The sequence below is a fragment of the Camelus bactrianus genome, chromosome 26 (genome assembly GCF_048773025.1).
Source record: "Camelus bactrianus isolate YW-2024 breed Bactrian camel chromosome 26, ASM4877302v1, whole genome shotgun sequence".
NCBI classification, from domain to species: domain Eukaryota; kingdom Metazoa; phylum Chordata; class Mammalia; order Artiodactyla; family Camelidae; genus Camelus; species Camelus bactrianus.
Genome location: NC_133564.1, coordinates 12961654 through 12986957, shown reverse-complemented (window position 1 = coordinate 12986957; position 25304 = coordinate 12961654). Strand labels below are relative to the sequence as shown.

Here is a 25304-nt window from a genome sequence, read left to right as displayed (position 1 = left end):
AAGCTTCTCAGAGTTAAGAACAGCAGGATTGGTTGAAGTCCCTGCAGTGATAAAGGCAGTCTGACTATTCACATTTTATTCAAGGACCTGGGTTTGTTCTCAAATTTCAACCAGGTGTTCCAAATTGAACCTTCTCTGTCTCTGTAAAGAGTTATAGGACATTTTGAAAAACGGAAGAAAGCAGAGAGGAGATAAATAGCACATCACCCTGTGCGTCATCACAGAATGATGCGGCTCCCTCAAGAGGCGGGTGGGAAGCAGGCCAGACTGCTAGAGGTGAGTGGTCCTGGTGCCTCAGGAAACTTCTCCCGCTGTCCAGGTGTTGCTGAGTTAACAAAGCCAGCTCAGAGCTGTCACGTCAGGACTGAGCGCACTTAGTGTACTAGGACTGAGTTTTTGTTCACTGCGACTGAGGTGCGTGTTTACACCGGTTCGCTTTACCTCATGGGTAGGAGTCTTCAGTTAAGTTCTTGATAAAGGCATCGCTCCCTTGGCACCAATCTTCACACCAGGACTTCTTGGCAGGACAAGGGTCTTCACTCTCTGCCTGGTGACACTTCACTCACCAGCATTGGTTGGAATACACAACTATCCTAGGCTGTTATTACAAGCACAGCCTTGGGCCCGTTGGCTCTCCTGACCATACTAAGCCAAGTTTCTCAAGAAGGAAGAAGACCTTTTTCTAAAACTCTGCGTTGGCTCATGGTAGTACCACCTCAGAGAAGTACTCCTGCACTTGGATTCCAAAAATTAATAATTGGATGATGTAAGAAAGTTTAACAAATAATTCAGGGCTGGCTTTTCTATTCTTACTCATTTCTGGTGAGACTGTTAACATCTGAGCAACTTAATAAAATCCTAACATCCTTATTAATCATCGTGTGATCAGAACTTCGCATGAGTGCTAGGAAAAACAGCGCACCATTCAGAAAATCATTCAAATATTGTTCTCTCTCTCCCTTTCTTCTTTATTATTGAAGAAATATAGATGACTTATTACATTGTAGTTTCAGGTATACAGCATAGCAATTCAATATTTTTATAGATTATACTCCATATAAAATTATGATAAAATGTTGGCTATATTCCCTGTGCTGAACATTACATCCTTGTAACTAATATATTTTATACCTAATAGTTTGTACCTCTTAATCCCCTTCACCTATTTTGCGCCTCCTATCTGAGAATCACTAGTTTGTTCTCTGCATCTGTGAGTCTGTTTCTGTTTTGTTGTATTTGTTTTATTTATTAGATTCCACATGTAAGTGAAAACATAGAGTACTTGTCTTCCTCTGTGTTACTTACTTCACTAAGCATAACATCCTCCAGTTCCCTCCATGTTGTTGCAGACAGCAAAATTTCTTTCTCTTTTATGGCTGAGAACTATTCCACTAATTGCATATCTTACCTTATCCATTCATCAGTTGATGGACACTTCGTTTGCTTCCGTATCTTGGCTACTGTAAGTAATGCTGCTATGAACCTTGGGGTGCGTATTTCTTTTTGAATTAGTATTTTCATTTTCTTCGAATAAATATCCAAGAGTGGAATTGCTGGATTGTAAGGTAGTACTGTTGTTCTCTTGTCTCTGATTACTATTGGCAAGTTATGGAACCTACTGGAATTACTCTTTTATTGTCCACTGGCTTCCCATTGCTTTTATTCCTCTGTTTCAAAGTCAAATTGGACTAATATCCATAATAGTACATAACATCAGTAATAAAGCTTTTTCTTTCTTTTCCTTTTCTCCTTTCCTACATTTTCCTTCCTTCTTTCCATCTTTTCCTTTTTGAATGAAAAATTGTGTGATAAAAATGTCCAGTGCAGTTGAACTAAATTTCAATCCCTGCAGAACTGCAAAGATGACAAATGATAGTGAAATTGTTTCTTAGGTCTTGTGAAACCAGATATTTGAGGAATCGTTTTTTAAATGTTAAGGTGAAAAACATTTCTTTATCATACAAACTTTTGTATAATCTAAATTAATATTTTATATTGATAAGTTCAGAGTATTTGAAAGAAACATTTTCGTGGGTTGGGCAGCTTGAGTCAAGAGCTATAGATTTTTATTTTAAAATGAAATAGCCAAAAATGTTATGGTATTGTAGCAGTACACAAGATGATATTTTCAAAGATCAGGCTATTGACAGTTGTAGAAGCATCAGCCACAGACAGGGATGATGGACGTAACTTCAGACTTGACATTTGATAAACTGTTAGGCACTGCTATGGTGAGGAAAGGCTGTCAGATGCCATGCATTAAACATAAATAAACTGATTTTCCTGGTGCCAGAGTGAAATATATCAGGCATAAAGGTGAAGAGGTAATTGTGCACTGAAGCAGTTTAAGAGTCTTGCCCAACCAAGAGCTTATAGGCTGCTGATGAGATCTTATCAGGTCACAGGCAATGTGAGCTGAACTTCACAAGAAACCAGTATGTTAGAGGCAGGTTAAACCATTTTCAGCCATGTGATGTGCAGCTCTGCACCAGTGATTTGTAACAGATTAGTAGACAATGCAAATTATACTCTTTAGCCAAGGGTAAAAATGTCTCTTCAGATTATCTGTGTTTCTGGTCTCAAGGAATAAAGATGACAATGATTCTTCGTTGTGTTGGAGTATTTTGTTCATTTATCTGAGAGAGAATATTTTGAAAAGGTACCAAATGACATATGTGCAAGTACAATGTAATCATATTTCAACACCTGTTCTAGACGAAAAGAAATAACAGCAATTTGATGAGAATTTCATCAACAGAGTGAAGGAGTGTAGATGGTGTGCACGCATCAGGACATCGATTGAGAAAGTCATCCAACTTCTGGCATAACATGATACTTTATACTGTATGTTTAGGGAATATTATTTTTGTAGCTATTATAGAGTATCCTTTGGGAAATCAAAAGTAAATGCATAAACTTACGATTTTCCAGAAATTCACTTTATGAATAAAGCTCTATGTTCAAAGATATTTTCTCTAAAGTTGATAGTATTACTGATTCTGGGAGGCACTTCAGAGTCTTGAAATAAGTCACCATTGTAATTTGAGGAGGGAGAAAAATCTTAATAGATTGCCTTATGAAATAAAAATAAATAAGAAAGGGATGATAAATTCAACCTTATTCTGATAGGCATATTTGAGTTCCATCTTAAATTGTAGAAAATCATCTTATTTAATTTCTGGTACATACATAAAATTAAAAAGTCTTCTGACAATTATTTAGTGCCATGAGGCTATCTGTGTATATGAACTTGAATTCAACTGCTCACAAATCAGTAGTTAAACAAATAAGCTAGTGTCTAAATCAAAACCACCTACAGATTTAAGAAATGTGGATGATTTAATGACTGTCATATTTTCAAACAATATTTTGACAAACGGATCACATCTACTAATATTTCAAATGAGAGTGAACTGGTATTACTGAAAGTTCAGCTTCTAGTGAGCAGGGTAAAGAGCTGTAAATTCTGGAGAGTAGTAAAAGGCTGTCGTAAAGGATCATCAAAAGGAATCAACATTTAGAAGTAAAAGATAAAACAATTGCACAACAATCGAATGTGATGTAGGTTTTCCAGAAAGTTTCTTTAGAAACACATACACATAAACACACTTATTTTTTTTCAAAATCAGATCATGTTGGACGTGAGTCAGAGTCTTTAAAATTATAAGATAAAAGCAAATTCATTATAAACACAGTTCAACTGGAAAATTTAAACATGAACAAAGCAATAAAAAAAATTCAAGAATTTTGAGTGAAAACAGTAATTAGAGCAAATAGCACTTACTTTCATAGACTCTGAATTTTATGTGTGTGCCGACAGAGTTCACACATATTATTATTAACCTTAGTACAGTGTTCTTCATGTTGTGAGGGGTCACATTTTTTCTTATTCTAGTAGGAGAAATAGTACCATGCTTTTTTTTTTTTTCAATTAAGTAAGAATAACTGTTTTGAATTCAACATTAAGGCATCATTGATGGTGACATAAGTGTTATTTCATGGAAGGCTTTCATACATTTTTTTAAGATTGTTGCCACTTACTTTAGAACCAAAATTGAATCTTTAATGGTTATAAGGAAAGCAAGCTGAAACAGTATTACCAGTGTTTGTTTTCACCCTACACGTTTGTATTGACTGTCTATTGCATGCATGTTTATTTGCTTATCACTGTGATGGTCTTTCTAGTACTATAACATAAACTATTAGATTCATTTCTCTTTTGTCTGATTACTCCGTGTATATTTCATAGAAGGTATTTGTACAAATACATAAGAATAACTCCTTTGTTGTTTGTAAGACACTAAGTTTGGGTCCAGGAAATGCTGTTATTTAATATAACTAAAATTTTTATAAGACTGTTGAGTAGGAAGAGTCCAAGACACTGACTTTGACAGGCAGAGAATGTAAATAGGTTAAATATTGCCAAAGAGATTCTCTGAGAAGCAGACACTGAGTGAGAGAAGAGTACAGGAGGATTGCTGGGAGGACTGCTTGGTGCTCAAAGTGTTCAATTGGACCATTGCTGTGCTCTTCAGGGGAGAGTGTCTTCTTTATGGACCACATACTCTACGCTTGAACCACCTAGAATCGTAGGTGTAGAGATTGCAAAGTCAACCAGTGGGCCACTGAGAGTGATAGTAAGTGGGGCCACTCCTGCTTCACCCCTTTGTCCTCAAACCCATGCATTCTTCCTACGGACATCACGATGTCATACAGAAGTCTGTGATTCAATATGCATACTGTTCCCTAGAGTCATGGCGTTCCCCCCAAACTGGCCTTCATCGGGTCTTCCTCACGCTTTCTCCAATGGCGGCTTCTGAGTGGTGTGCTACGTGACAGGCAGAGCAGACCCCAAGGTCACAATTGCGTCAGGGTAAAGTACGTTTCTACTCAGAGCCTGGCATACGTTCCCTTTTGAGGGGAGCCTAAGCAGAGTATCTTTGCATTTGCCTCATTAAATAATCTATTTTATTTACCAGTTCTCTCTTTTCCAAAAGGAATATGAGCCCAGTCATGACATATGATGAAATACGTAAATAGATAAAATCGGGGTGTAAATTTTAAAATGACTTGGAGGAGGAGAAAGAGGAAGTCAGCTTGTTCACCATAAGGACAGACATGTTCCTGTAATTGGGGATTAAATATGGCCCTGAGCTTCCTGAGAGTCATATCAAAATTAGTGATGGCCTGTATTCCATAACTCTCCTCCAGGACCAGGGCGAAGAACAGCCTCTCAAGGACAATGGCAGTTTGTTCCAGCACTGCATTTTAAAATTTTATTCTTATGCATTTAAAGAGGAAATATATTAATAGAAGGAAGAATATTCTTCTCTGCAAATATTTGAAAATAAAAATGGTTTTAGTGGGAAAATTTTTAACAGCCTCTGTTAAAAATTAGAAACAGAGTTTTTCTAAAGCTACTAAGGAAAATGAATTAATAATTTTAAAACTTTCCAAGGAATAAATCTCCAAGCCTAAGTGCTTAAGTGTTTTCACTGGAGAATTCTACCCAATGTTTAGAGAAGACTTAACAACCACTCCACTTAATCTTTTACAAAAAAATAGAAGAGGAGTGAACACTTCCTAATTAATGTTGTGAAGCTAGTATTATACTAATATCAAAACTAGGTAATGACTACAAATTTTAAAAAATGATGGATCAATATCCCTGGTGAATATAGACTTAAGATTCCTTAAGACAATGTTAGCAAAAAGAATTCATAAACATAAAACTATAAAACTTTTAGGAAAAAACACAGAAAATCTGTGGGATCTAGGGTTAAGCAAACAGATCTTGGACTGAACACTGAAATCATAAACGATAAAAGGAAAAATTGATAAATTAGGCTTCATCAAAGTTTAAAACTTGGTTCTGTGAAAGATCCAATTAACAGGGTGAAAACAAAAGCTACAGAGTAGGGGAAAATACGTTTAAACCACATATCTACTAAACGACTGTTACCTAGAATGTATAAAGAACTATCAAAACTCAACAGTCAAAACAAGTAATTCAGTTAGAAAAATAGCAAAAGACACGAACAAACATATACTGAACAGCATATACAGATGGCAAATAAGCACATGAAAAGATGTTCAATATCATTAGCCACTAGGAAAATGGAAATTAAAACCACAACGAGGTTCCACTCCACACTGCTCAGAATGGCCAAAATTAAAATAGTGAAATCTGACAAGGATGCAGAGGAAGTGCACCTCTCTTATGTTGCTGGTGGGGATACAAAACGTTGCACTGGGGGCAAGGTATAGCTCAAGTACTTAGCATGCACAAGGTCCTGGGTTCAATCCCCACTACTTCCATTTAAAAAATAATTAAACAAATAAACCTAATTACCTCCCCCACCAAAAAAAAAAGTTGCACTCACTCTAGAAACATTTTGACAGTTTCAAAATAAATTAAATAAACATGTAGCTACCATATGACAAGTAGACAATCTTGAGAATTTATTCCAGAGAAACTTAATACTTATGTTCCTTTAAAAAACGTATACAGAAATGTTTATAGAAGCTTTACTCATATTGCCCAAAATTGGAAACAACCTAGAGGTCTTCAGCTGGTGACTGGTGAAACTGTGGAACATGTGACAGGCAGAAACCTTGTGTCTACTGAGAACCGTGCTCATTGGAAAATCCTCAATGTTATGTACTGTGCAATCCCAGGTATGTAGCATTTTCAAAATGACAAAATTATGGAGCTGGAGAACAGATGAGTCTTGATAAAGTCAAGACACAGAACATTTCCGTCACCACAAGGATCCCTCCTGTTGCCGTTTTATAGCCTCGCTCACACCTACCCTCCTTCTTCCTCACCCTGAAAACCACTGTTGGGATCCTCGTGGTGTTGGAAATGTTCTGTGCCTTGACTTTACCTTTTCCAGTATGTTGGATGTGATATTGTACCATAGTGTAAGAGGTTACCACTGGGCAAAATTGGATAAAGAATATTACATCTTTCAGCTGCACGTGAATCTATACATTCTTACCTCAAAATAAAGAAGTGTAATTAAAAAATATTGTCCTCAACACATCCCTTATGTTCTGATGGTATTAAACCCAAAATGCTGTCTTAAAATCTCTTGTAATTTTCTCTTGTAAAGTACTGATAGATAGATGATAGATAGATAGATAGATAGATAGATAGATGAATGTATATATTCATTTAAAGAGAAAGTTATTTGTTTTGTGTAATTATTGAGCAATATCATATTCAGGAGCAAAATATTACCAAAGCTTGTATGTATTGGTTTATTTTCAGAGATGACAGTAAAACTTAGCTTTATCTATTGATCAGAAATTTTGGGCCTTTTTGTTTTGTTTTAATGTAAGACAATTATGTAATTGCTTCTTGTTATAATTTTTGCACTGTTGCCTGGGATACTAAGAAAATGGTGAATTACATGTAACTTTTTAATGAAAGGTATTCATCCATAGTTTTATGACATTTCTGAGCCTTTAAAGAAGACATAGTTCACAACGATGGCTTCCAAATAAAAAACCTTTTTTGAAATGTGTAAATCAATAAAATGATTGGATTTGGTGAAGCAAGCAGCCAAGATGAAGCTCTGCAAATAGCAGCAATTTGACTTGTAGGGAAAAGTAAGTTCAGATGTGCTCTTTATGTACCCAGTTCTGTCGCAACGCTAAATAAGGTATCAGGGTCAGAAGTAGTTACAGTTGAGGAGCTGAGGAACATATAAAAGTCATCTCTGCGCAGGCATTTCTGGACTTTGATTGCTACTATTTTCATTTCATATAATGCAAACACAGTATGATTAATGTTTATTTAGGGATTGTTTTCTTGAAGTCTGTTATTTGACTTTGGATTTCGTTGATGTGGCAATATTATCAAGTATCGTATTGCAGCGCATAAAAATATGCTCATGAACACATTGGAAACTGCATTTAATACGCTTTTAGAAATATTATTCCATGCCCCAGCATAAAGCAGCCTCTTGTGATATTGTATGCTAATCAGAAACCTTAAAACCTAGTCATCTGAAAGAATCCATAATCACTTCAGGTCACTAGGTGTTTGGTAATGGTTCATTCAGGATTGATACTTGGGTTTGAGACTATTCGATTGATTTTCTTTTGGAAGCCTTAAATTCTGTGAGATTACATGCAATCTGTAGCATGCCTTTGTGTTATCTGCTGCAAAGCGCTTTTCTTCAGGCCATGTATGTCAGTGTGAATACTGGTTATCCCTTTTAAACTTCTCTGTCTTCTTCATAAGCCTTACTCTCCAGATCTAAAATGATTATTTCTCATTTACTCTTTTTATTGTTTTTAGATACAGAAATCCAGAAAATTACTATAATCTTAATTATAATAAAACTAAGGCTAGCATTGTCTTAGGCAATCATTATCCATGTTTTATTGCTTAATTCTCTTTTCGTATCACCACTCATCTTATTTACGTGAGTGTTGCATTTTATTTCTCTAAAATCTATTTTCATTTAACCATTAGAGAAAATCCCAGTTTCACACTATACAAACAGATGATTGGGTCAGGTTTCAACGTGGTACCCCAAATCTGGAAATATGTATGATTTGTGACTTAGCTTATTAAGAAATCTGACTAGCTAGAATCTGAAATAAGAGAAGCAAAACTTTTGCAGTTGTGGGTAATGATAGGCTTGGGGTATCATTTAAATTTTGAGACTAGGGCGGCCATTGTAAGTCATGTGCAAGATAAATTACCAAAAATAATAGCAAAGTAACCAGCACTTGATAGGGTAGAGAGAAAAGTTAACAGAGTAAATATGAGGAGAAAACAGTCAATGGAGAGAAGAAAGGATGATGAAATGTAAGCATGACCTGAGGCTGGCAGTTCCAGTCATTTTCCACGTCTGGTTATGCATTTTTGCCTGGATTCTCACCAGGCCGGTATCCTCCAAAAGGTCCCTTTAAAAGGGACTGATTTGAGAAGATTTTCTTTCCAGGAGTTCCAGATAGTCTGATTATAATGAATATGAAATCTAAATAAAATAAGTTTAGAATAGTAGTATCTTTGGTAATTTTTTAAAGGCAATAGTGCTAAAAGAATTAGAGCAGGACTTGGAGCAAGGACATAGTTGCAAAGCTAGAGGAACAACTATTTATTTGCTTTCACCAGCAAATGCTACTTCTGCCGTTTCCCATGTGGCCTCTCCTGTGTGTCCAGACATTCCAGTTGCTTTCATCAAACTTGTCTGTACCCTCACTGAGACATGGGTGAAGGCTGAACTGAACAGAGCTGAATGGTGCATCCTTCTGTGTAAGGAACAATAGGGGAAGGAGAATGGTTACTTAGAGAGATAGGGAGAAGAAAGAAGGGGTTTCCTTGAACACAAAAAAAATCATCTTTATGCCCATAACCAGAGTATAATAAGAGCAAGAGAGGGATGGAAAGTCCAAAGCATGTCAGCAAGATGCTGGCATTTAGAAGACTGTCCGATACAAACAAAAAAGCCAAGAAATACTGCCACAGCTATTGTGTGAGTCCTGGTGGTATTAATATGGAAACTTATTTAATATTTATTATCACTAAACTATGTTGCCTACTTGCAAAATCTGTATTTCGTAAGAGGTAAAAAGGACCTGGAAAGGAAAACTCCAGAGAAGATATATTAAAATGGCTCATGATCTGGTAAATAGGATTTGGACAGATAGTATAAAAGGAGATTTAGTTGATACCTAGGGCTGGGAATGGTAGATGGGGGTATTTATTTCCTAGACGTATCCTTAAAGTACATGAAGAGTTATTATGGGAGATAGCTGTTCTATATTTCTTTTGACAATATTACAGGAGGAAATGGGATTAAATTCATGTGATTTATGTGAGGTGTCAGGAAAACAGAAGAGACTAGGAAAGGTAGTTAAGAACATTTCCATTATTGGCAATCGTGGGCTGAGTACATTCTGTGTAATTACTATACACATGACAACATGCAGTGACAGGAGTCTACGTAAATGAAATTTCAAGTCCCTTTTTGTGGCTCTGTAACATAATTGTTACGAGGGTGTCTCCTTTTCAAACACGTCTACTAAATTAGGTCACAGAGAATGAAGTATCCTTCATGGTTCTAAACATAGAAATTTCTAAATGAATCAAATATGTGATGTCTCTTTTAAAAGCAGCATATTTCGAGATGATTAATTGTATCTAAACCTGTTCCTGGATTAATCATTTCTAGTACTAGCATGATCTCTCGTAGCCCTCCTGAAAAAAAACACCAAATTTGGTTCAGATGTTAACGCTGATGAGGCCACACACATATCAAGAGGATATGGAAAGTTATTTACATAATTTGGTGGAGGATAGCAGGGCAGGATTCCCAAACTAGTCTGAGAATGGCTCCAGAGAGCAAGGGGAGACTGACCTGGGAGTTTTTTGGGGGGCTGGAGGCATTAGGGTGTGAGACAGGGCTAGGATTCCTACTCATGGGTAGGCAGGGTATGCATGTTTCTCTCCAGAGTCCCTGTACCTAGACCCCCTGTGCAATGCTGGGTTTGCACTTTCCTCAGAATGAGTAGAGTGTTTGTTTTATTCTCTCCTTGGATCTTTCTCTTTGTGATGAGCAGTTCACTAAATATTCTGTAAAGTCTACTTTCTACACTTAACAAGACCATGAAACTACTGAGGAACCAACATTTTAATTTTTATTTAATTTTAAGTAATTTTTAAACTTAAATTTACATAGCCCTACATGGCTAGTGGCTACCTTATTGAAGAATGCAGCTCTAGGCTCAGATGTTTCCACCAACTCTGCAATGCCTGTCAAGGGACTGCATCCATGTGTGAAAGCACACCACAGATGCACCTTGCTGTAGAAAGTCTGAGTAAAGTAACTTCTATTTGATACTAGGTATTGTTGCCAGAAGACATAATGTCAGAACCTTCCAGAAGCCCACTATTCATTGGATTCTGTTTCAGCTTTGGAAATCATCTGAATCCAAAATGTGTTACTGAGATATTTTTGATGGTTGCATCCTAACTCAACATGAAAATACTGACTGAGATTTGTATGTTCAGTTTCCTCTCAGATGTCTGGCCAAGTGAACTTTTTTTTTGTCTGAAATTACTACTGCTGGCTCTAGGCAATCATAACAATTTTGATTCTTCACATTTTATTGACAAGCTGATATTGAAACCACTCATCTCAGGTATTTCTAGTAATAAGTAGTGACTAGTCTCTTCCTATTGCTATCTTATTTGAAAGAATTAGTGGCAAATTTAAAGATATTGTACCTCGCTTATCAAAATCAAAGAGAAGCAGATGGAGAATTGTATAGTATTTGCATGTATCATAGTTATGGTTTAGGGAAATTGACTAGATGTATTTATTGCTGGCAAGTAATGCATTATGAGAAATACATAAAATCTTTCCATTATCTAATGTGCTCTTTTAGATTTATCTAATACTCTATTTCTTTCCTTTTATGTTTCCTGTCACATGTAATTGAGTCATGATAGATTACATTTGACATTTTTGTTCTGCGTGCCATGTTTTGCTGCTTTGAGTATAGAATAAAAAGTAACCACTAGTCCTTTGTTGCATAAAACTCTAAACACCATTCGACTGACAAGCTCATTAGTCACTGTGTGAGGGAAAAGCTATATTTCCATATTTGACATGCAAAAGTAAATCAACACTTTTCTACATGCCAGCCATGTTCCAGCTGTGAGATGTGTGATACTTAAATTCACACTGGAGACATCAGAATGTTCACAGACATGTACACACATTTGTGCGCGTGTGCGCGCACACACACACACACACACACACACACTATTACACAAAAGCACTAAACTGGGGGGAATGATCATTTTCTACTTAATATCTGAAATTTGTTGGAACTATGAAAATATTGTCATAATTTTTAGAATTGTTCTACTGATTTTGTTAATAAAACTCAAGAATCTTAGGTAAAAATATTGAGGTTTCCTAAATAATCAATGAAACAAACTTGGTAAACCATAAAAAAAATGCCTGATGTACATTTATGAGCAAGGAAATGTTTACTGGTTCATGTGTATTGTAATCATCAGGTGGCATGCATAACGTTTCCAGGTACTAACTGTTAAATTGAGGAAATGTGCTCTCTGTTTAGGTCTGAAAACCTTTCTTTGATGAGTCTGTGAGCATCAAGGGATCTTTCAGCATCTTCCAGTGTGGGAGGTAAGACAAGGAGGCACATTATTATCTTGGTTTTATTTTATCTCAGTACTATTTTCTCAGTTGAAGCAATTCATGCAAATAATTTGCATGTTTGGTCTATTTCTGGGACACTGTTTAGAAATGTACCCAATGGAGTGAAATACCGTTTTCCCAAAATCAAGGCAAGATCCAAACACAACAAAACCATTCAAGGTTCAAGAACACAATATGCTTGGAAACATGTCTATCCCGGGATAATGGCTCAATGACATGTAACAATGGCCCAGGCAGTATACACTAGATATAAGGGTGGACCCTGATTATAGTAAAGAACTCAAGAGTTTGTCTCCCTATAGGAAATTTTTAGAAAGGTGAATATCTTGTTTATGACTTACACTTGCAAATAATTTCATGTTTTATATATATCTATATACAATTAAAATATGCCTATATATTTTAGGTTCTAGAATATTCTATTATCAAATTATTACAACCTTTATCTTTTAAAGAGTGAGACCTGTGTTTTGTCAGTGATAATCAAGTGTATATGTTATGTGCACTAGGTGAGGTACTGATTCTTTTAAAAGAAGATAGATTTATTCCTTTTCATCTGTCCTCTCCCATCACACAACAAAACAACAGTAAAAAAATAAAAATTTTCTTCTCAAAGTATCTTTGAAATGATATGTTAACTTTTTATTGATTGAGACTATATTTGCTATCATTACAAGTACATTAAATTTGAAATTTTAATACTGCGTAAAGTAGCTGCCTGACATACATTTTCCAAGGAGGGTAGGAGCTGGGGGCTTATTTTAGGCTCCAGAAGAATTAACAAGTATTTTGAAATAAGATAAAAGTTTGAACACTATGTCCTTCTTTAATTTGTCATATAAACTTCTAGAAGTAACCTTATCCCTCTGAAAGTCAGTAGAATTGCTCTTAAAATGCTGCAAATTATGCCCTCTCTGACATGCTTTCTGAAGATTCAATGACAGCAAAATCCCTGACTCAAACTTGGTATGTTAATGCCAGTTTTCTTCATTTCTCGCAGTAAAAATTTCAGATATAAAAGAGAAAAACTGAATTAATCCATAGTCATTCTCTAACACACTTTATTTCCCCTTTTATGTTTACATCTTATTTATCTCCCAATTCTCTTATCTCTTCAGTGCTGACTTAAATTGGATGGAAACACTTGAATGCTGGTTCTAATACGAGCATTCCCACAAAAGGACTTTGTTGGTACAAACCAGGACAGGCAATACCATCTTGGGGTATGGGGGCAGGTGACAGGTGGAAAGAGAGGAGAGAAGACGGCCGCACTGAAACTGCCAGAGAGCAGTGTGAGTTGCCAGCTACCTACTCTATGTGCAGAAAACTGATAAATACCAGTCATGCAGGCATATTTTATTGTACTTTGCTTTTTTGTACTTCTCCGATACCACATTTTTTACAAATTGAAGGGTTTTGGCAACCATGGGTTGAGCAAATGTATTGGTGCCATTTTTCCAACAGCGTTTGCTAACTTTGTGTCTCCGTGTCACGTTTTGGTCATTCTCACAATATTTCAAACTTTTCCATTAGAATTATGTTTGTTATGGTGATTTGTGATCAGTGATCTTTGATATTACTACTATGACTCTCTGAAAGCTCAGATGATGGTTAGCAGTTTTTAGAAATAAAGCAGTAACGAAATGAGTCAGGCAGAGCCTACATCGTGAGCTCCTGTTTACAGAGGGAGCAACTGAGGATTCAGGAAGCTTAAGCAGCTTACCCCAAGCTACATAGAGCCAACTGGCTTATTCATCCCTGTCTCAGTCTGTTATTTTAATTATATCACTTAAGCATAAGAAGTTGCTTCTAATGGAATCTGTTAGGACTAGAGTCTGAGCTGCATATGGATATGCTCTTTACTGTCCTTTCTACCTCCTTAGAGATAATGGAGTGAAAAACATAGAGGTCAAACTAAGAGGTGGTTTCTGTTGGAAAACCTAACTCTAGTTCTCCTTAAATCAAGATCTGTTCTTACCTTTCTCAAGGTTTGGGAACATGAACCAAAGCTTTCTCCATTTTCAGCAAAGCTAATGTCGTGTTAACCATGGGCACCTGAGAAGTACGTGAGGCTTTAACGTGGTAACGCGTTTTTGGAAGTGTCTAGCAATACCTGACTGACATGTTATTAGCATTCAGTAAATTATGTCTAGTCCTTTTTCAGATAATCATGTGGATTTTGTCTTTTATTCTATTAGTATGCTGTATTGTATTGATTGATTTTTGAGTGGTCAACTATCCTTGCATTCTTTGGATCAGTCTTATACTGTAATGTATATAATTCTTTTTATATGTTCCTGGATGTAGTTTGCTTATATTCTATTGAAGACTTTTGTGTCTATATTCATTGAGATACTCATCTGAAGTTTTCTTGGGATGTGTTTGTTTGGTTTTGGAATCAGAGTAATACTGGCCTCCACTCAACAACTTATCCCCTGATTAATTTTTATTTTATTGTATTATGTAAATCACCACATCCCACGAGCAGTTCTTACATGGTTCTATGAATTTATTTTTAGTTTTTATTATTTACTATATTATTACTCAATATGTATTTGTTATCATTTTATTAATTCATGAAATATTTTATACATCTACACACATACACATTTATAACTAATTATGAATCAAAACACATACACAACCCTGCACAATACAGTTTGTATACACTTTCATATATATACCTTATGGTGCTGACTTTAACAACTGACTCTTTCTTTCTCTAGGTTTCATGTTTCCCTTTATCCCTAGCATAGTCTCTGGCCCTTAGAAGTCATGTATGAATGAGTCAATGATACAATAGTATCAGTGAACGTTTAAACACTTCAGCATTCTAGTAGACATGATTAATTCTTGAATTCTTTGAAACAGAGGTCTAATATTAACTCTTGTCCAACTTTGCTGCCAGATTAAACTTAACAAAGTAAAAATTCATGACCTGGTCATTTCTCTCTTACTCTCTGTGATTTTTATTCTTCACAATTATTTCTCTCAGGACTAGAAAGATTTAAACTGGGTTTTAACATTGCTCTGGGATTGTGAAAGCAGAGGAGCTGGATTGAATTTTAAATCAGCTCACCTGCAAATTCAGTAGAGCTTGCTGTTTCAGGGTCTTCTCTGTGTTATTTGTGTTGTCACTTAAAAAACTTCTTACATTCAAACAAGCAAGTCGACCTACACACATTTTATAATTGCAGATACTCTAAATAATTTTAGTCCAGTATGGTTAAAATTAGTTCAAGTGAATGGTGTACTGTTTGCTTTTGTAGTGAAAATATATCATCAGAACTCCTTTATCTGGTTTAGCCTTTTCCCTTCTTGAAATGAGTATTTTGTTATTAATGGATGCCTTTTGGATTAAGTTCAGGACTGAGCTGTTTTCAGAAAATTACCTCCATTTTGGCTGGCATCCCAGGGGTATTGGCAACTGTAATGACATTGTTGTACAGGGGCTACGCATATTTTTTCATGATCAACAATTCTGGCATCAATTTAAATGAATTCAACAACAGGCTGTTACCCTTATCTTACAGAAAGAGCATTTTTGGAGCTTCCGAAATTTATTTTGCTTTTTTCTATGTTCTCCCACTGCAGATTTAATAGTCTAATATATAAACCATTTTTTTCTATCATCAACTCAAAGATAGTGGGGGTTTTTTTTCCTATTTTATTTTTTATGTTTATTTAATTTGTTCTTTCTGACTGTAATTTTTTAAGGCAGAACTTATCTTTCATTTTCCTCTTATGTGCATGGCATTCAAAGTCTGAAGCCACAGTTACCATTAGCAACTCACCCCTTTTTTAATACTTTAACTGAATAACCCATAAAACATTCAACTCCTTGATATCAGTCACATCCCCAAAATTGCACAATTCCGTAAAGGACCTCTTCTCTAGTAGATTTCTGAAAATAGTTAAAAGAAAGAGTATCATAAATTGTCAAAGGCTTCCCAAATTTTAACTTACATAAAGGTTACCTGGGTGAGACTTTTTTTTTTCTCTGCAAAAGTAGACTTCTGGGGCCTGTCCCCAGAGATTTTGTTTCTGAAGTTCTGGCATGAGGTACAGTCATTTGCATTTTAAGTAGCTCACCAGATATTTCTGATACAGGAGACGTGAGTTATTCCACTGTCTTAGTCCAGTGACTTAAACTGCATTGCATTTGCTGTGTCAGGTCTTACAAGGGGTCCTTCTTCCTGAACTCTCTGGTATCTTGCTTTTAAATCTGTGTACATTCACCCACGCAATTTGTTTTACATTTTATTCATGAGCCAGTGTCACAGAACTATTTCAAAATTAGCTTTAAACCTTCCTTTTGTCACTTTTCTGCTGTCTGCTTGACTAACTGATGTCAGCGTTTGTAGAGCTAAGATTTGCCTACAGCTTAACGGGAGGGAAAATGGTTGTAAATTGCAACGGCCAAAGACAGCCCCTGAAAAATGGCTGTAAATTGCACAGCCAGAGACAGTCCCTGAATATCATGTTGTGACTGCCATTCTGGAGCATCTCATTTCCATCATTTGAAGTTTAGGAGACATGTAGGATTCAGGGTTAGTGCTGGAGTCATTATAAAGTCTGCTGTGGACCTAAGACTGTTCAGGGTTGAAGCTGATCGGAGTGACTTTATACTCAAAGTCTAAATGCTGACATTTTCTCTATCTTTGTTCAGCTAAAGTAGATGGCTCCTTGCGCTCAGATACTTAGGGACGGCTCTTATTAAGAAATCCCCTTGTGTAACCATGCTCTCATTTCAGCTGAGGAAAAAAGCGTGGAGGGTAGTGGTCCTTCGATTTTCTTTCTTTTGTGGACAGATATGGGTATAAACTAATCTTTATCTTGGAAGGCATGAAAGACTCTAAGAAAACAGAAGGCAAGCCATGGGATAATAGGAAAGAAAGCAAGCTAGAGTCAAGCCAATGACAATGAAGCTGGATGAGATGAGAATGGATAAGAATATAAGCCAAAATGGTACAGCTCAGGCTGTCTGATAGCCCGAATGAGGGGCACAATGTGTGTCCGAGTACCCGGGGAGCAGGTTCAGGATTGTAAGGAATGTGGCTTTGTCCCAAGGAGTGAGTCATGAGAGTTCTTCCAAAACATCAGTCAAGGATTTTTGATCTACAGACCACCTTCTCTCTCTGTTATCCACACCTTTAACTCTTCCATTCTCCTTTTACCAGATTTCAAATTAGTGAAGGCTCCTTTAACCTGAGAATAATCTGACTTTATGGATCCTTAACTTCTTGGTAGGAGTTGAAGAGTAAAAACTCCTTCTTAAAGGCATTTAAGATAAAATGTCAAAAGGCAGTAAAACAATTCTGAGATCTATAAATTTTATTCCTACCTCAATTCTAAATATAATAATCCACTTAAAAATAAATAAATTGTGGAAAAATTACTCAAGTTTAGATTAGAAATAATAAATAATTTGTACTCACTATATTCTACTCAGAATATACTAAATACTCACAATATGGGTGGTAATAATCAGAAATTTAGTAAATTTAGTAACTGTTAGGTAGTGTATAAAGAAGGAAGGATAAATGAAATAGAAATTTACTTTAACTTAATGTGTTAGCATGCAAAATACATAGTTTCTTTCATGGCATGTATTAAAAATTTAATTTAATAATTACCTACATAATTATGTTGTTAATCCCCTCCCCCCTCAATTCTTATACCTTAGAATCATGGGGAGGGTGTTTGTGTACATGTGTGTTTTGTTATTCTATTACTTTATTGCCAGCAACCAGCTAGAAACTAATACATTAGTTCCTCAATGAATAGCTGTTAATTGAATGACTGAATGAACGGGAAAAAAAATCTCATATCTAATTTGTTATGGTATCCCCATCTGAGTTAATGCATGTGCTCATAGAGAATGTTTCATTTAACACCATTAGTATTTCCACATAGGGCAGTTTAAATCCTGCCGCTTATCTTAGACTTCAGCTTTTTAGAAAAAAATAAACTCTATAAATTTGAGGCAAATTGAATAAGTAAATCTGAAAATTATAACAATATAAATGGCCAGTCTGAGTATTCTTTTACACCAGGATTATAAATATTGTGACAAATCATGTTCAATTCTTAGTGAACACATTTAGCCAAGTAAGAAACACATTTCATCTCATAATCCAGGAGGCCCAGTGTCCAAGTGCTGTGGCTGCTGGAAATAAGAGTATCTACCAGTTGAACAGAAACAAGATTTGAAACGTGTTGAGTCAGAGAGTAGTTTATGGAAAATTTTCCGAACAATTGGGCCTGGAAAGTTGTCAGCTTAGGATTCATTCTCATTACATCCTAATAAAAATGGAACTGATTCCAATCATATGAGAAGACAGAAAACTCAGGGAGTGTGTCTTCTACACTCCCTCTTGGACAAACTGATTAATGGATAGTGTCTATTCAAACAGTAACAAAGGTTAGACTCTGTATAAGAAAACTTTAAACATGGGAAATCCTAACATAGTTATGAAAAATTAAGATTTTCTCTAATTTAAGAAATTCCAAAAAATTGTCTTAAACTTTTTGCAAAGATTTTAAAAATGTAAATTAACAAAAATAAAAATTAAATTTATATCAACAATACTAGAGGAGAAAGTAAGTTATTTTTATTTCTCCTTACCAAAAATATTTTACTATGTTGTCATATAAAAGGCTGGTAGAAGTGCTCGCTTCGGCAGCATATATACTAAAATTGGAACAATACAGAGAAGATTAGCATGGCCCCTGCACAAGGATGACACGCAAATTTGTGAAGCGTTCCATATTTTTTGTTAAAAAAAAAAATAAAAGGCTGGTAGAAAATTATGGAACCAAAAATAAAAAGGAAAAGTGTTATAGCATTGTATCGTTCAGTTAACTAGTGAAAGTATATACTGTTTTTCTAGATATTGTGATGTTTTGGAATTTGTCAGTTTTTAAAAATTTTTAATCTTTTGTAATTTTTCCTCATTCTAAAGAAATAGAAATTCATTATAAATTTCATTCATTTTGACACCTATTTTTTTCATATGTAATTTGAGTTACTATTCTTAAAGATTTCCTCTAAATTTTATAAGCTTTAGGTCCCAAAATATCTATAGGCATCTCAGGTTGCAGGATTTACAGACTTTCGGCTGCACGCATGTGGGGATTCCTCCCCTGGCAGCAAAGCATATAGAATTTTTGGAATCCCATCGGAGTAGTACAGTTGAAACCATATCAGAAGAATAGCTTTAAAATAGAAGAAACAATTTTAGAGGACTGAATGTTTACATTCCCCCCCGCCCACAATTTATATATTGAAATTCTGACCCCAAGGGTGATAGACTTAGGAGGTGGGACCTTTGAAGGGTCATTAGGTCAGGAGGGTGGAGCTCTCATGAATGGGATTAAAAACTTTATAAAAGAAACCCAGACTGCTCCCTCACCCCTTCTACCACGTGAGGTTTCAAAGGCATCTAGAGGAAGTGAGCCCTCACCGGACATCAGATCTGCTGGCATCTAGATCTTGGGAACTCCAGCCTCCTTTGTTGCTCAGTGTCCTGGTTTTCCTCCTATGGAGACACGTTTGTAGGCTCGCCGTCCTCTAACCAGACACTAAATGCTGGAGTTGCTCGAGGTTCCGAACCAGACCCTCCTTGTGTGACTGCCTCTCCCTGCCCGTTCTCATAGTTGTGATCACCACCCGAGCACGAATGACTCGAACATTCATGTCTCTTGGAAAGAACTGTTCACTGTGCTGAGCTGGCCTGCTTGACATTTTTTGAAGTCACACTCAGCTCCTAATCCTTATAATTTCTACCCCAAAATAGCGTATTTGTTTCTAAGAATGTAATTAGCTCCATCCAGAAATATAACCTGTGAAGTCTATGTAAGTCAGAAGTCACAGGGTCACTTCTGATGCCTGGCCTCCTTTATAGTCTCGTACCCAATCCATTAACAGCTTTTAGCTGTATTTTTTCCTAGGTATATCCTAACCCTGTTTCCTATTTCTTTCCATATGTATTGTTGCTTCTCACATCTAATCTTCAGTCATCACCATATTCACTACCCACCACCCTAACTTTTTTCTCTATATTAGAGCCAAAGTGGGTATTTTGAAATACATGTCTTAATTGAATTGCTTCTTTTTAACATTTTAAAGCTTTCCATTGCTCTTAGAATAAAAATCAAAATGCTTTATTTAGCCAAAAATATCACGTGAAGTCTGATCTGTGGTTAAATCTTCAGTTAGCCCTTCTGCCATACACATCCCTAAATTGGGCACTGAAGCCGCATGACCTGCATTCAGAGTTTCTGTCCTGGGGCCTTACAAATTGTGTTACTGCAGCCTAGGATGGTATGTTCTTCCTCTTTTGCTTAATGAACTCCTGCCAGTGTGTCAGGTTTCAATTCAAGTCTGGTTCCATTGGTGACATCATATTATATGATTTTGATTTTATAGATACATATATAGGAATATAGATATGTAATTATATAGTTGTACATATGCATATAGTTTTATATCTTCATAGGAATAGATCACAGATAAATAGAGACTTAGATTTACAGAAGTATAGAAACAGATCAGTGGATAGATAGTGTATAGACGTATTGTTTTATACCTTTACAGGAATAGACAGGATTAAAATTACGACCACTGTCCTTAAGAAACTATGCCAGAAACTCTGCATCTATTCCAAAACATACAAAGTATTGAAAAAGAGTTGAGTAAAATCTTCATGTCATTTTTAGGAAGATAGAATGGCCTCTCCTTTGGCCGGGATGCTCAGCTAATGTGCCCTCCAGAGACTGAGCTGTAGGCTATGACTGCCAGTTATCACTGAGCAGGGGCCCAGGCCATCCGGTTGCTGAACTATCTCAAAAAGATATTGTTTGGGCATTGCATTTCATAGGGTATAAATGAAAATTTTCCTCTCATTTTTCTTTCTCTCTTTGTGGTATCCTTAAAACTCATGATACATTGCAATTGAAAGACCTGAATCTGGGAAAGTTGGAAGTTTTTCTCAAGATGTCATACCTCCTATAGCAATTAAGACTATAATAATATGTATATTAAAAAGAAGTATGATCCAATGTTAAAAACACCAGTAAACTTGACAGAAAAATTCCCCACAAGCAGAATTTATTAGTTAAAACTATAGATGTCTTTTTAGTTTTCCATATAAATTGCCTGATTGCTTTCCAGAAAGGATGTAGTCATGCTCATTTCCACCAGAAGTAACAGTGTTGTTTCCATGTATCCTTGCCAATATCACTTATTATGTTTATCCATTGAAATTTGACAGTTGAATTATTGTGAATGTTAATATTAATTCCTTTGAGCAATACTAAGTTAAATATTTTTGCACATGCTTACAAGCTATTTGTGTTAGTTCTGTTTGTGATTTCCCAATTTAGGCTTTCTGTTTATTTTTATCTGTTGCTTGCACACATGTGTTCATTTTGTTAGAGAGAATTTTAATGTAATTGTCAGATAGTCACATCTGTAAGAGTCAGAATAAGAATGCTACCTTGGCATGCATCTTAAAACAAATACCCCTAACCTGACTTACAAAATTTATTTCATTTCTCTTCTTCTTTTTCTGAACTACCTTTTGCCAGTATTAACCTCAACCACTCTGCTCCAAGATACCAGCCTCATTTCTAATCTTCCTTCCCTTGATATTTATATAAATGTGTTCTCACTGTCATTCCTATCACAACTTGAATAGCTCCTCCATACGGATGCTTTTCCAAATCACCCAGTTTAATTAACAGCCACCCAGTCATGCTCTGTCACGTCACATCCATCACTTCCTTAGCCTCTAATTCTTTTTGTTTATTTGCCTTTCAGCATATTATATTTCCTGCATTAATTTGTAAACCCCTTGAATTTTAGGAGTTTTCTATCCTCAATGTGGACCCAGTGTCAAAACACATGTGCTTACAAATCCTTCCATACAATGAATTAATCACAAATTTTAAAACTTCCATGAAAAAACAAGTTGTTTTTTTCCCCATGTTTCTGAGTCTTTTTTGAATGCCTACTAACTACATACACTTAGGTGTATTCACATAAAGTGAGCACACTTAACGTTTTTATTTCCTAAAATATTTATTGCTTCTGTGAATGTAATTTGTTTCATTTGGGGGGGAGGGAATGAGTGTTTAATAATTTGATCTTGAATAAATTGTTTAATCATCTTAACCCTCAGTTTCCTCGCTTATGAATTTAATAACAGTATCAACCTCATATTTTGTGCAGATATGGGAATTAGATAATACACATGATGTCCTTGGTCTGTTGCTGACTTTCTTTTCTATATATTCTATCCCCACTGAGTGAATAAGACCCAGTCTGGGGGCAACAGGTGGTCAGGAGAACTTAGCAAGCTTCTACCAATCTAAGTCAAATCAAGTAAGTCACTACACCAAGAGAATGAAATCTACTGTCAGCAGTTCCTAAATGTCCCTTCCACTATGCAACAGCAGCCCTATGAAATAGGAAAGACTGTGTGGATTTGTGCACAAATAATTTATTTACACTACTTCTTACCAATTTAAAGATGAACACAGTAATTCTGTGGCACCAGAGAATTTCCCAAATTCTTTTTTTATATTTACATTGGAATGCTTTATATTTTTCCTCATTATGCAAACTCTTTTTTAATTTCACCAGAGAGATTAGCCATTCTTCTTCAATGCATATATTGCATGCAAAATGTACACCAAAATTTCCATTATGGGGTAAACTCAAAAAATGTGATCTATTAGTACTTGATAACACTAGATAACACTTTTTAGCGCAATAAATAAAATCTAACATACAATGCACATCCTTGTATACATTTCTAAGACATTCAAGCAATATGAAATTTGAATTAATAGACTAAAAGTCAACATGGGTCAGTGGAATTAGCCTGACCAATAAGAATCCCAGATTTGTTAAAGTGATTCTTTTCAAAAAACAGCCAAATTAAGAAATAATTTATGGAAGGGGGATTAGACACATAAGCAGCATGAACAAGATGTTAGCATGTTTTCCTCAAATTTTCAAAATTTGATAAGTGCTTCTTATAGTGAATTCGTTATAAATTTATTCTTGTAAATTTAGCAGTTTATAAAGAGAAATTTTAATAAGCAAGAAATACCTTTAAGCTGTTGTCTATACTAATTAAGAAAATTGGCTGCAAGGCTGCACATGAAACCTGTTTTATGTGATGCACAAAGCAATTTTACCTACATAGTTCATCTTTGAAAAATGAGCTTAGACATCTTCTTCTTCCCTTACAATTAGCATATTTTAAAAAATACACACAGAATCTATTCCATGTTTGGCTGGTGCATTTCACAGCCTAACTATTCTGTTACTTTGGACTTTGATTTTCTCAGTTGAGAAAACATTTTTCTTAAATATTTTTAGTTATTAATTTGCTATCATGGAGGGTGGGTCAGCTAACAGGGCTTGTGTGCTTAAGCCAACGTGAAGCTGATCTAAAAGGAAAACTAATGGGCGATATAACATTTAATTCAAAAGATTCCCTGACACTATGACATATTGATTTTTTTGTTCTAAAGTGTTTTTAAAAGCAACCAGAGTTAGAATTACGTTCACTTTGAAACATGTACCTGATAAGCTTTGACAGAATTATATCAGTTCATATCAACATTATTTTCTACATGGAAAAAAAGGAAAATAAATATACTCCAAGATCATTATTCTCTTCCACCTGTAATTCACGTTATGAATGACTTCACTCCATGTTACTCTGCTTCTCTATATTTGTTCATTAGCAGTTAGGGATTCTTTGATCTTCGGGGCTGCTATGGTGTAATTGATCAAAGGTTTTAAACCTGAAGAAGAGAATAAGAGACTGGTTTCTGAAATGTCAGTCCATCCACTCTAACTTTGACCAAATAAATTTCTGGACAGATAATTACATTCATTAGAGAAAAAAACCTTTTGCTCAATTAAATATGTTTTCAACATAAAAACACAGTTTAATTGCCAATTACAAATGGCAATGTAGGCATTCATACTTGAATTTCTTAAAAATACATTATTTAGTGGACTTTTCTGGCAATATTCATATAGCTAATTGTGTTTCTTTTATTATTAAAATTAATAACAATGACAAAATGTCATACTAATTCTAATCTACTGGTCTGAAATTAAATCACGCTTGTTGAAGTTTGAAGAGTTTGGGTATTATGAATAATGCATACTATTTCATGCCAGAAGAGTTCTGACACAGGTCATTCTAAAACCTTGGAAATTCAATGTTAGCCTTCACTGTGTACCAGCGGATAGTGTAGTTATGAAAAAAAGTGAATTTGCAAAGGAAATATCATTCTAAACTCAAAATACTCTTAGTGTGTGTGAAGCTCCAGCAGAGTAACTGGCCAATAACAGAAAGAATGTATCGCTTATGCTGCAGTTGAGGGAACATTGATTTCATTGCCTCAACCAAGCTTAACTAAGTCGTGGTGAAAGCTGTTACCAAAGCCACTATACTGAAGGCTTAAAAGCTTCATTGCTGGCGTTTGGTCTGTTGGTAGAGTTCAGAAGGACAGAAACAGCATTTCCCTTTATTTCCCTTAATTCTTTCTGTTTCTCCTTCATTTCCTTACACATCATACTTTCAGCTGCTCTTGCTTTTCCAGTTCAGTTCTGAAGATGAAATCACTGTTGTTGAAGTCTGAAAATCTTCCCCCAAGCTCCAGCAGCACTGGATACATTGGAGAGCGGCTCTCTGATTTTTCTGTCTATCTGTAGAGATATCAAAATAACATGGAGTAAATACTACTGTATTATGGGGAATTTGTTGGTACAGAAACTACAAGAATTATTCTCTAAAATGAAGTAGCATTTCCCCATAATGTTACTGTTTTCAGGGAATCTCCTCAAGACGTTCTTTCTACATATGTTCTCATAAACTGGTTTATTTTTAGAGTCAGAGCAATCAAGAGGAGAATAAACACAAAGTATGTTATCTTTAGAACACAAAATGATAAAATTCAACTTTGATCCATCATGGCTTTTAAAGCATAAATAAGTAATACAATATAAGTTGAGGAGATCTTTGGTTCCCTTTACTAGAAAATTTTTTGAATACACATAAC

General features: G+C 35.5%; 1 non-coding gene across 1 annotated transcript; it reads left to right on the top strand.

Annotated features, from left to right (window-relative positions):
- The first annotated feature begins 18882 nt into the window (after positions 1–18882).
- On the top strand, positions 18883–18989 carry LOC123616412 (U6 spliceosomal RNA). The gene has a single exon (XR_006724407.1). It is a non-coding gene; the product is annotated as a U6 spliceosomal RNA (small nuclear RNA).
- Positions 18990–25304: the final 6315 nt, after the last annotated feature.